The 13675-nt window shown below is 47.3% G+C and overlaps 1 protein-coding gene across 1 annotated transcript in view; it reads left to right on the forward strand.

The window, feature by feature from the left end:
* Positions 1-13675, forward strand: part of IL21R (interleukin 21 receptor) — a 39596-nt gene that overhangs the window by 6079 nt on the left and 19842 nt on the right. Inside the window, exon 2 of the mRNA XM_063314611.1 lies at positions 10919-11050. The gene's annotated coding sequence lies outside the window, so the exon portion shown is untranslated. The remainder of the gene's footprint in view (positions 1-10918; positions 11051-13675) is intronic.

Consider the following 13675-nt stretch of genomic DNA (forward strand, 5'->3'; position numbering starts at 1 on the left):
GCAGAACCAACCCCACTGTAGGACGAGCGGAGGCGACTACACAAGACAACGCCGCTACCACAGCAGACCTACCAGAACAATACGCCGACTTCTCCGAGGTCTTCGGAGAGGCAGAAGCTGACCAACTACCCCCCCACCGCAAGACGGATTGCCGGATCGACCTACTGCCCGACGTCCCCTTACCTAGACCAAAGATCTACTCGATGACCCCGAAGGAGATGGCAACCCTCCGGGAGTTCATCGATAAAAACCTAGACAGGGGATTCATAGAGCCAGCATGCTCACCGGTCGGAGCCCCCGTCTTATTCCGGGAGAAGAAAGACGGCACCCTACGGCTCTGCACCGACTACCGGGGCCTAAACGCGGCTTCCCTGTCCAACAAATACCCCTTACCCCTGGTGAAGGACATGCTCGCCCACCTGTCCACGGGCAAAGTCTTTTCCAAACTGGACCTTCGCGAGGCGTACTATCGCATCCGAATCAGGGAGGGGGACGAATGGAAGACGGCGTTCAACTGCCCCCTAGGCGCCTTCCAGTACAAAGTACTGCCCTTCGGACTCGCGGGGGCCCCTGGGGTGTTCATGCAGTTCATCAATGAGGTACTGCATGAACATCTGTTCAAAGGGGTCCTGGTCTACATCGACGACATCCTTATTTACACAAAAACGCACGAGGAACATGTGACCCTAGTCAGGCAAGTCCTCGACAAGCTCAGAAGGGCGCAGCTCTATGCCAAGCCTACAAAGTGCGAGTTTCACAAAGGGCGCCTAGACTACCTGGGGTACCGAATCTCCGGGGACGGCATAGAAATGGACCCCGCAAAAGTCAAGGTGGTGCTAAACTGGGAGCGCCCCCGCAACAGACGCCAACTACAGAGCTTCCTCGGATTCGCGAATTTTTACAGGTCATTCGCCCGGGGGTTCGCAGAGATAGTCCTCCCCCTAACGGACCTCCTCAAAACCAAAGGGGTGGGGGACACCCGACGCGCCAAGAACCCGGGCACAGTGCTGAATTGGACTCCCGCGTGCCAGACCGCATTCAACAAGCTGAAAGCGCTGTTCACTACGGAGCCAATCCTCGCGCACCCGGACCCAGAACGGCCGTTCGTGGTCCAAGCCGACGCCTCAGACTTCTCCCTGGGGGCCATCCTGCTACAGAAAGACCCCACAGGACTCCTGAAACCATGCGCCTACCTGTCAAGGAAGTTCTCCGAGACAGAAAGGCGATGGCACGTCTGGGAGAAAGAAGCCTTCGCGGTAAAATCAGCGCTAGAGACATGGCGACACCTACTCGAGGGAGCCACCCAACCATTCGAGGTCTGGACCGACCACCGGAACCTCGAGGCCCTACGAACGCCCAGACGCCTTAGCCCAAAACAGGTCCGATGGGCCCAATTCTTCAGCCGCTTTAATTTCCAGCTGAAGTTCATGCCGGGCAAAAAGAACTTCCTGGCCGACGCCCTCTCCCGACTGCCCCAAGACGAAGAGCCCGCCCCAGACACCATTGGGACGGTCCTATCCACCTCGCAACTGGGGATGGCCGTGACCACCCGAAGCGGCGCTCGGAGGCAGCTCGACTCTACGGCGCAGCCGACGGCAGGACAACCGGCGACCGGAAGAAGCCAACCGCAACTACCAGCGGGAATGCGCACGGACCTCGCCGCCGCCCTCAAAACCGACCCCTGGTTCCTGGCAAACCCCGACAAGGTAACGATGGCACAGGACCTAGCATGGGGGGAAGGCAGAATCTACGTCCCGGACTCGCAACGCCAGGCGATCTTGCATAGGTCACACGACGCCAAACAAGCGGGACACTTTGGGTTCCTCAAGACCCTACACCTAACACGGCATCAATTCTGGTGGCCCGCGCTCAGGCGAGACGTAAAAGCATACGTAGCGTCCTGCCCAACGTGCGCTAGGGCCAAACGGGCACCAGGCAAACCCGCGGGGCTATTACAACGGGTGGCAGAACCCTCCCGCCCATGGGAGGAAATCTCTATGGATTTTATAGTGGACCTCCCACCCAGCCAGAAGAAAACGGCCATTTGGGTGGTGAAGGACTACTTCTCAAAGCAGGCCCACTTCATCCCCTGCACGTCGGTCCCATCCGCACAACAGCTAGCCAAACTCTTCCTCATCCACGTGTACAGGCTACACAGATGTCCCGCACGTGTGGTGACCGACAGGGGCACACAGTTCACCTCCAAATTCTGGCGGGCCTTCCTAAAGCTGACGGGGACCCAACAGGCCCTATCTACGGCCTGGCACCCCCAGACGGACGGAGCCACAGAGGTTCTTAATGCCACCTTAGAGCAATTCATACGCTCATATACTAACTATCACCAAGACGACTGGGCTGAACTGCTCCCGTTCGCCGAAGTCGCATACAACAACGCCGTCCACACGAGCACGGGGAAAACTCCGTTCAAAGTAGTCTCGGGGCACGACTTCGTCCCCATACCAGAGCTACCTCAACCCCCGGAACCCCAGGTGAACGCTAGCGACTGGGGACGGAAGATCGCGGAATCATGGCCAATAATCACGGCGGTGCTGAAGGATGCACAGGCAGCCTACAAAGAGCAGGCCGACAAGCACCGGCGCCAACAACCGACGTTCCAAGCGGGGGATATGGCCTACCTATCCACCAAGTTCCTAAAGTCAACCCAACCCTCGAAAAAACTGGGGCCTAAGTACATCGGGCCGTTCCGAGTCACCCAAATAGTGAACCCGGTAGCAATACGCTTGGACCTGCCACACAACCTACGGAGACTCCACCCGGTGTTCCACACCAGCCTCCTGAAACCGGCAACCACCTCCCGATGGCACCCAAGCACGCCACAGCCCTCACCGGTGATGATCGACGGGCAACACCACTTCGAGATAAGGGACATACTCGACTCCCGCAAGCAACGAGGAACTCTACACTATCTGGTCAGGTGGAAACACTTCCCCCACCCGGAATGGGTGGCGGCGCACAACGTTAACGCGCCTGACCTAACCAGAGCATTTCACCGGGCATACCCCGACAAGCCACAACCAAGGTCAGCAAGCCGTCCCCTGCAAACCCCCCCCCCCGCAGGCCCCCCCGCCTCCCGTGCCCCAAGGGAAAGGGCCCCCCCAAGCCCGCGACTTGGGTGGACCTCCTCCCCCCGGGACTCACTCCCCCCGCCCCGGGCCCACGAGGTAGTGACAAGCGTTCGCCAGCACCCTCCCCCCGCCCCCCGGCCGCGGGGGAGTGGCAAGCAAGTCAACAGGGCAACCTGGGGGCAACGCCCAGGAGATATAACAAAGGTGACGCACTTTAAATGAAAAAAAGAAGGGCCCTACCTGGAGCTGATAAGCACCCGGGCATGCGCACCATGGACACACCCTGGGAAGGCACGTGGTAGAGGGAGGAGCAAAGGGAGGGGCGACAACTACTCCGGCGGGAATTTTGAAAAAAAAAAAAAGTGCCGTTGTGACAGCTCCACCGAAAAAAAAAAAAGAAAAAAAGAAAAAAGAAAACCGGGGGGGAGCACTATTCGGACAGGGGGCAGTATGTCATGAGTGCCGTTGAGCTGAAGTCATCAGCGCAATGGCACACATGACAATAGCAAGGAAACAGGAGAAGGGGCTCAAGATAAGTAGCCATCAACTCACAACGACTAACGGCCAACAAACAATAACTAAACGGATCACGGAGCACACCCGAGCCATCAGCGCCAATACAACGGGGATCGCCCAGCTGACAGCAATCACCGGATGAATAGAAAACCCGATGATGGGCGATCCCGGAACGCCAGCGGGGCCTCACAACCCCTCACCCACCGGCAGGGCAACGTATTGGACAAAGGGGGGTGACGTGACCGCGAGTGAGGGGGCGCTGACCGGCGCGGGGTATTTAAACCCCGCACCGGCGCGCTCCTGTCACTCTCAGCTTTTTTCTTCCGACGCTGTAACTGCGCTGTGAATAAACCAGAGCCTGATCCATCGAACCAGTGTCTGAGTATTATTCAGAGGCAGGCAGCGCATGACAGGAGGCCCTTCAGGTGTCACTCATGCTCTAGTCACCTCACTGCATTGCCTTTTGCAATGCAGTCTATATGGGGCTGCCATTGGCCACTCGAGAACTTCAACTGATCCAGAATGCAGCAGCACAGGGTTAGGGTTAGCATGCCCATGTGACACCTCTGCTTTGTAAGCTGCACTGTTGGCCAGTTGGTTTCCAGGTAGGATTCAAGATGCTGGTTAGAACCCATAAAGCCCTACACAGCATAGGTCCTGGTTATTTGAAGGACAGCCTGTCTCCCATAGTGCCTGCTCAGCCAATACAAGCTGACAGGGTCAATGCCCTCTGGGATCCTTTGATTAAACAGTGTCATCTATCATGACCTAGAAGCATGCACTCTTTGTCATGGCAGCTGCCCTTTGGAATAAGGCTCCCCCTAAGAACCAGGTGGCTTCCATCCTGCTAGTGTTCTGGAGGGCTGAAAAACCTGCTATTCTCCCAGGCCTGGGCTAAGGTGGCTGCGGCTCCTTCGGGATGTTGATAGCATATATTCTGCATGGTCAGCTGGATTCACCATCTTGTTCTTTTCCTTTTTTCTGGTCTAATTCTTTTGTTGTATAGTTTTGTGTTTATTATATTGGTTTTTATTCTGTTTGTCATACTCTGACCTGGCCAGAATCACTCGGGAGCTGGGAAGCACCAAATCAAATCAAATAAATAAACAAATTACTAAGGATTTAAAACTGCCTCAGGTGTGGTTTGGACATGAAATGAGGGCAACATCATTAAGACATGGTAGAAGAAAAAGGGGTTCCCAGGCATGTTCAGGCCATGGTTAGGTACAAATGGGGCAATCTTCTAACTGTCCTTAGTATTCTCCTTTGTACCTATTTTGATTTCTTTGAGTCTTTCTTTGTATTTTTGTACAAAGTGTATTTTCACTTTGGACTCATTTAGTTTTAGTCAACTACAATTTCCTTTTCAAAAGTCCTATGACTAAGCAAGGTATATCTCCCATCTTACACCTGCCATTTGATTTCTTTCTCCTAAATGATGAACTCTGGATTTGTGTCTATTAAATTCATTCCATGATTTTTATCCCACTTCAAGGAAATTTTTAATTTTGTTTCTGTCTTCTAGAGTATTGCTACCCCATCCAATTTTATATCATCTGCAATTTGATTAGCATTTCCTCCACCTGCACATCCAAGACTTTAATAAAAATATTAAAGAATAGAAGGCCCAAGACTGAACCTTGTAAGACCCTACTAGATACTATCCAGCTGAGTACAATTTTCAAACCAACTCCATGTGTGTGTAATTGCCAGGGCAGCCAGCTCACCCTTTAACTAGTTTACTAATCAGAATGTTATGGAGTACTTTGTCAAGTGATTTGATAAAATCAAGATATGATATACATATTAAGGAAGTTACCAGATTGAACAGTTAGATAGTCTTGTTCTTGACAAATGCATTCTCACTTCTTGTAATTACCGTATCATTTTCAAGCTTCTTAAGATCCATCTCTTTATGATCTGCTCTACAACATTCCCAAGTACTGATTCCAATTGAATGGCCTGTTATTTGTGGATTTTCACTGTCCCACTTTCAAGACAGGGACATTTTCTCTTCCTCAGCCATCTGGCAGTTCTCCTGTTCTTCAGGACTTCTCAAACATAATATATAAAAGTTCAGCCATCCCACCAGCTAATTCCTTCCCTATCCTATGACACAATTCCAACTGGCCCTGGAAATTTAAACTCAATAAGTACATAAGTATTCTCTGATTATGTTTAGATCAGTCTCAAACTTCAATCCTGCCCTTTTATCCCTCTTTTCAAAATCTTGCTCACTTCTTTACAACAAAGAACTGCTGGAATCTGACCTCTGTCAAGATTAATATTATCTACAAGCTTAATAATAAGGCTTACTTTCCACCTAAACCTCTTCTTCCGAAAGACTCTCCAACACTACCAACTACTTCACTTCCATCTTCTCACCCTAAGCAATTCTAAAGCCATCCACATTGACTTTCTCATTTCTCAAACATTTGCCCCTGAAACACATGGCTATGCCTCTGACTTCAGTTCTGTGGTTTCATTAACTTCTTCCCTAACTTCCTTGGATTAAGCATCATATAAATGGAGTCTGGAGTGTCTCCTTGGGTGAATGCCCATAATCACATGCAAGATTGTGTGGCTGATTAGGACATTGGTATTGAAAGCTGAACACCTGTTTCCATCCCGAAGTTGCTGGCTTGCTCAAAGCTACTCAGAGTCCTAGCAAAAGTCAGCCTCTGTGTCTCCAGTTCCTCAATGGTTGGGTAATTTATAGCATATGCACAGTGATAAGGGTACCTTTTAAACTATCACTATAACCAAACTCTATCACAGTGGACCAGGGTTAATGGCAGAGGCAGGAAATTGTATTTCACCAGCACTCTTCCACTGTATATCACAAAATACCAAGTGTATATGAGATACTGCCAGGTATTTTTCAAAGAACATAGTACAGATGCCAAACACTTTCCCTGATGCTTAATGTGACACATTCTGAGAGAAAGCAGCTTGTATAGCCAAGTAATAGGTAAACATGGAAAGGCTATGCCATCATGAATAATGGCAGATTTGGTTGACTTACATGACATTCTGGGTAGTTTTTTTGTCCTGGTTGAATAAGGCAACAAGGCAACAGGTAGAGGATCTGGTGCTTGATGTGGAAGAGTTGCTCTCTATTGAAACAGATGATGAACTGAATCAGATTCAGAAACTGCAAAATAAGGCTCAGTGAGTGGGGCCCCTTAAAGTCAGCCATGGAGTCAAACCATGAAGATGGGGGAATTTTCAGTTTACAGCTCAACAAGAGCAGCAGTCTCACAGATGACAGTCCCCGACCTTTCCTTTTACCAAGTTGATGTCAAGTTTCACATCAGGGCAGATTCATAAGTCTTGGCTTTGCAGACACTTTAACCCTCCTTCATCTTTCTTGGCAATAGACTTTCAGATATGATTACAATATATGTCTGTTTATTGCAGACAAGAATGAAGCCACAGACAGAGGGGTTTGCCCATTACGGTACACAGAAGTCAAAGCCTTTATGCAGGTCTCTGCTCTATGGTTTAAATTCTCATCTTTCCGAGTCAACAGATTCTTGGCTGCTCTCTTGATGGTCTTGAGAAACACCAATCAATTTTGATATAACGTCTTTCTCACCAGCCTGGAAACTACTAGTCCCTGCCTTGTCAGTTTCATTCTTTTCACTCAGCTTTGGGCAACACCAACAGCCTAGGGGATGGGAGAGTTTGGGGGAGCAAAGTACACTGCAATCTCTAAATCCTTCCTGCATAGTATTTTGTGTCTGTTCCACCAGCATTTGAAGAAATGTACAGTGCAGGCATCCAGTAATGAGTGCATAAATACAAGAAAGAATAGTTCAAGATACTTGACCAAAGAATTTAAGTGTCTCTGTACGGAGTAGCACAATGGCACCCAGAATCCAAGCCTGCCCCTTTGAACATGCATGCAATGCTGACACACATACAAAAAGGGCAGGGCTTGGATGGTGCTGATGCAACCATTATTGTGCCTGTTTTGATCCCCTGCTCCCCAGACACTGCTGGACTAGGGGAACAAACAGAAAGAACTGGAAGTCACAAGGCAGAAAAGTGAGTTTAATTCAGCAGGCCATACTGAAACCTGGTAGGCAAAAAATGGGTGAATGAATGAATGAATGAATGCAAGGACTGAAGGATATTGACAAGCTTCTCTTCAGCAAACCGGACTGGAACAGATAAACAGATATAAAAGGAAACAAGAGTTTCCTATTGTAGAAAAATTTAGAAGCCTTTATGAAAGAATTACAGCAACTATTGTGTATCAAAAGTGACTTCTGTTTATACTGCAATCAAATTCCTGGTCTGCTCTATCTAAAAGGATAAAAGCAACTCTCTTTTGGGCGAGTTGGATGGTTCTTTTTTGTTCCTTGTTCTGGTCACAGCAGGATCTGGTATGAACCCACTTGCTTCTAACCATGGGAATACTGGCTCCCACAGATACTACTTATTCAGAAGGAATGTATCAGGAAAAAGGGTGGGTGGTGGTGGAGAAGATGGCATTATATGTGAAGGAAATGCACAAATATGTAAAGATTTAGGAATCTGACATGTGGGGCCAGTCAAAAGCATTTGCTTAAAAATATAGGGAAGGGGAACAAAATGGTAGAATTGGAGGAGATGCCCAAGCAGAAGATCTAGATACTGCCCTCTTGAACTAGGGAGGAGATACATAATAGTGGGGGACATCAACTATCTGGACATCTGTTGAAAAACAAAGACAAGAACTGAAAATTCCTCACTGGTCTTGCTGACTGCTTCATTTTCCAGAATGCTGAAAGTCAGTCAAGGGGAGATCCTTTCCTAGATCGGATCCTGACCAATTGCAAGCACTGAAGAGGTAAAAGCAAGGGGAACTTTGGGAGGAAGTAATCCTGTCATCATTTAAGATGCTACAGGAAGGGGAATTACAACATTGTCATACATGCACACTGCATTTAAGGACAGCCACTTTCAACCATTTAGAGAAATACTATCCCATGGAAAGAAATCTTCAGGTCCAAGGGGATGCAGGAGGGCTGGGAATTCTCAAAAATGAGATATGCACCATTCCAATGAGGGAAAAAAATAGGGCAGCTTAGAAAACCCTTGTGGAAGCATTTTCAACTGAATTAAGAGTTAGAAAGAATATAGACAGGAAATGGAAGATGGGTGCGATCAGCAAGGATTTACCAGCAAGTAGCTAATATCTGCTACTATTGGAAGAGGTCATCCACCAGTTTGAGGTTCAGGATCCTCAATATGCTGACGATATCCAGCTGTACGTCTCCACCCCGGGCCCAAGGGGAGACGTGGGAGAAGTCCTGTCCCAGTGCCTGGAGGCTGTCAGGGTCTGGATGGGGAGAAACAGGCTCAGACTCAACCCAAGCAAGACGGAGGGGCTGTTACTTCAGAAGCCTTCTGACTCCAGGACTGAATCATCTTTGACTTGAAAGGGTTTGTGATCTGAGGGTTTTCCTGGCCTCACAGCTCCTGCTCAATGAGCAGGTGGAAGCTGTGGCCAGGAGGGCCTTTGCTCCACCTTGGTACACCAGTTCCAGGCTGACCTGGAATGGGATGCTCTGAAGACATTCACTCATGCCTTTGTTGTCTCCCAATCAGGTTATGTCATTTCATTCCCACAGGACTGCCCTTGAAGGTCACCCAGAACATTTGCTGGACCAGAACCCAGTGGCCCATGTACTCACTGGCCGGTTATGGTACTGCCTTATTACACCACTGCTGTAGGAGCTGCATGGCTGCTGGTGTGTTTTTGAATGTAATTCAAGGTACTGGTGGCGACCTTTAAAGCCTTCAATGGCTTGGGGCCTGCATAACTGGTGAAAGGTGAAAGGTCCCCTGTGCAAGCACCGAGTCATGTCTGACCCTTTGGGGGGATGCCACTTTTGTGATGTTTTCCTGGCAGACTATAGAGCGGGGTGGTTTGCCATTGCCTTCTCCAGTTGTCACCTTCCCCAGCAAGCCGGGTGCTCATTTTACCGACCTTGGGAGGATGGAAGGCTGAGTCGACCTGAGCCGGCTACCCGAGAATCCAGCTTCCGCTGGGATCGAACTCGGGTCGTGGGGAGAGTCTCGGTTGCAATACTGCCACCTACCACTCTGTGCCACACGAGGCTCTCTCCTGCATAACTGAGACTGCCTTTCCCAAATAATGCCTGCCTGTCCAGCCCAGATGGCCAGCGAATGCCTACTTAGGATCCCCCATCTACTAGGAAGTGGGGCAGGAGGGGTCCAATATCAGGTGTTCTTGGGGTAATTCCAGTAATAAAGAACAGCTTGCCCCCTCAAATGAGGATGGCCCCATCCTGATGGCTTCCAGGTGGCCTTTGGGGACTGATTGTAGAGCCACAGGTGTCTATAGGTGTGTGTGTGTGTGGTGTCTATAGGTGTGTGTGGTTTATTATTTGATAGTGTTATAGTTTTGTTCTTGAAATTTTAAAATGTAACTTTGTTTTATTCCTATCTTAATTTCTGTACATTCATGTAAGTCCATGAAGAGTGAGGTGGTGAATATATTGCATAAATAAATATGCCAACAACTGCACAAAGAAAGTTAGAAAGGCTAAAGCATAAAAAGGGAAGCTAAAAGCAACTGAAAGGGCTGTTTTGGCTATCTCAGTTGTGAAATGAAATAAAAAGAGGGGCGGGTCTGCTGCTTAGAAAACATGATAGCACAGTAATTTATGTATAGCTTCATTTTTCCTGCTTATCTCTGTGTTTGTGTTGGCAGACTTCTGGGATTTCTTCAGTATGTCATTCAACAGATCCTAAAATGTTTCTTGGAAGCAATTGGCTTTTCCAATTCAAGGTGCCTTATTTTGACCTATTAACAATCCCAAAAGTCTTTACCAAGTCTCTGGCAGTTGTCATTGGATTGCCTGATTGTGGCATCATCCAAACTAAACTTGGATGTGAACTTCATATTAAAGATTCTCACAATTCTGAGCTTTTTGAATTTGGAGAAAAATACTTGATTACTCTGGAATTTTGGCATGTGTCTAGATTCAGCTCAGGCTTGAGCCTGCCTTAACTTAAGGATATAGTGCTTAAGTTTTCAAAATTGGCACGCCAGTTTCAGATGATATGCTACCCGATTATACATAACATCGAACAGTTACTAAAATGTACTAAAATGGCCACAACTACAGTAATAAATTATTGTCATACACAAATGCATCAGTTGCAGCAAGGGTTCCTATTTACCCTTAGAAAATATCATCTTAGCTCCAGTTTAGACTTTCTCCTGATGATAGACTCATTCCAACATCTTGTCAACCTGCTACTCTCTACACAACCCAAAATGTCTTTTTCTCTTCCAGAGCTCCTACCAAAGAACTCAGACAGGCATCTCTCTCAGTTTGGGGAGCTGATTGCAACTGTCTATCAGAGATGCCTCTACATGCAGTGCAGATGAACTCCTGACAGTACGAAAAGCCCTCACAATTTCTGAGGTATACTTTCTGATGCAATTGTTCAAATAGTCATGGACAAGACCACAATAGGCTTTTATCTGAACAAGCCAGGGTGTACAAAATCCCAGAACTGTCTATTTCTTACCATGATACAACTTATTAAAATAGACTTTATATTAGTTAACTATCTCTGTTGAATGTCATATATGAGGCACAACTGAATAATTGGACAAAGAGCCAGCTTCTCCAGCCTTGGAAGTATCCCATATTATTTGTCACAAGAGAGTACCCAGCTTGCCCCCAATGCTGCTCTAAAAAGGAATAGGTTGAGACTCTCTTGGGGATGACTTCCTGAATCAGGGATCATTGTCATTGTTTCCTAAGCTCACCAAAGCAACTCCCCAAAGCCATCAGGATAATGCAAACACCGTCCTGATAACTCCATAGTGGCCACACCAACCCATAGTTTTCTGTGTTCCATGTAGCATAGAATTAACTACTACATTTAATGTTCCATTCCCCATGATCTCTCAATGGTTCCCACAATATTGTGCCACACAAAACTCTCTTCCCTATGCCTAATGGCTTGGAGGAGTCAATGGTTCCACCAAGGACATCTCAGAAATTCTAAGAACAACTATCATCTATCTATCTATCTATCTATCTATCTATCTATCTATCTATCTATCATCTATTCATCTATCAATCATTTCTAATGGAAATATTGCAGTGCCAGATGGAGGCTTTTCACAGCATCCGTACAAAGCAAAGGACCAGTCCAGGGACAGGGACTGCTATTCGGTGTAGGTTTTCAACTTTCACTTGCCTGCTATTCCCAAGGATCAGAGAGCTCATCTACTGAAGTTTAATTTTAGCAAGTACAGTATCTCACATTCCAATAGCAAAAAGTCAGTGTTTTCTCAATCCTTATAATGCAGTTTTGATGACCTTGCAAAATCACTCTCCATCTAAAATTGATGTCTCCAGCTGAGAGTTTGTTATCCTCTCAATACTGCAAAGCAAATCCTTTGATCTAATAGCTCTTATTGATCCTGTCTTTTAACCACCAAGTTAGCTTTTTATTAGCACTTACCTCTGCTTATCATGTCTTGGACTTAGTGGGTTTAAGAACTGACCTTCATTATGTGGATTTTAAAGGGGAAAAGTGGTCTTATATTAGACATTAACTTTCTACTTGAAGTTGTTTCCAATTTGCATTTCAGCCAAGATATGTATCTTTCAACTTTAGAAAGGCTTACCAGTTTCATTCAAGCAGAGATTATTTTATTAGCATATTATTTATCCAACCCTCTTTTCCCAACACTCATGGGGGGGGGGGGTGTTCCATCTTACCTCCAAGAGCACCATGAGGGAATTAATTAACTGACATTGGTAAACTCTACTTCAGCTCAGCCACCAACCTCTGGAAAATATCATTTACTGAACCCAACGGCTTAACTGGATGCTGGATTTGGATAAGTAATTTTCTCTTTGCATTCATATGACTCCATCCCTATGAAGGCTGTCATTCCACTGTAGTTGTTCTGAGTTGGGTCTTAAGAAACTAAGATAAAGAAACTGAGCTTTTCAGAGCATGCACATTGGAGGGTAGATCTATCTGGGGGGCCCAAATTGCAGCTCAGGCATGCCTAGGATCAGACGGCCAATAGGGTTAGCGTTAGGGTTAGGGTTAACTCCAGGATCCGATGAGGACCAGATGGCTGCTCAAAAACCAAAGTTGAAGATAATCCTGGAGCTTCAAACCTGAGGCAATGCAATTGTAGGTACTCTTGGCAGTACAATTTGTCCCCTTGTGTATAAGTAAGAAAAGATATTTGCCAGTAGGCTTGATAGGTTTTGGCCCTTCCCTGACCCATGTTTGAGAGAACACACTTCATGAGCCTGTGGGGCCACACACCACATATAAGTATCTGTTCCTCATAGTTAGAAGTGACTTACTGCTCCCCATTTCCTTCTGCTACTCCTCTTCTCTTTGTCCTTTTGGAGGCAACACTTGTAATTCTTTGTCTTTTGGGTCAGTAACTTTTTAATTGCTTGTTTAGTATTATCATTTTGTATGGCCCAAAAGCTGTTTCTAATTCCAGAGGTGCAGAATATATTATCTTTTGAATTTGTGCATCAAATTCTTGCTCTTGCTCATTGGTTTGCCCCTCCTTTCCTCATGAAGAATCACAACCCAGGTAGAATAGCTGCAGCTGGAGAGCAGGCAGGCTGGGAGTTGCTACTGATGGTGGGAGGTAACAAGCACATGGGGGAGGGGCTAGGAAGATCAGAGGTTTGGAGAGCGAGGGGAAAGTTTTGGTAGCAACAGGCAGAGGAAAATAGGATGGGGGTGGGGAGGCCATTAGGAGAGAGTAAGTCTGATTCCTGCCCCATCTCCCAATCCAGTGCCCTAAACCTAGCTCTTGGGTATCAGATAACTGGGTGCCATGGACTCAGGCTGTTTCTGATGAATGACAGGTAATAAGACCTTGCTCCCCCACAGCCAGGCATTGAAGGTGTGGGGGACCTTGCAGGGATCACCTGGCTAGGTAAACATGGAAGGGTGACTGGGCTGGGCTTGGGGTGGCACACTGAACTTGAGTCAAGGGCAGGGGAGGAGAGGTGGCATTAATATCTTGTGAGCAGCTGACTTTGACCACA

This window comes from Candoia aspera, chromosome 14, assembly GCF_035149785.1.
Source record: "Candoia aspera isolate rCanAsp1 chromosome 14, rCanAsp1.hap2, whole genome shotgun sequence".
Lineage (NCBI taxonomy): Eukaryota > Metazoa > Chordata > Lepidosauria > Squamata > Boidae > Candoia > Candoia aspera.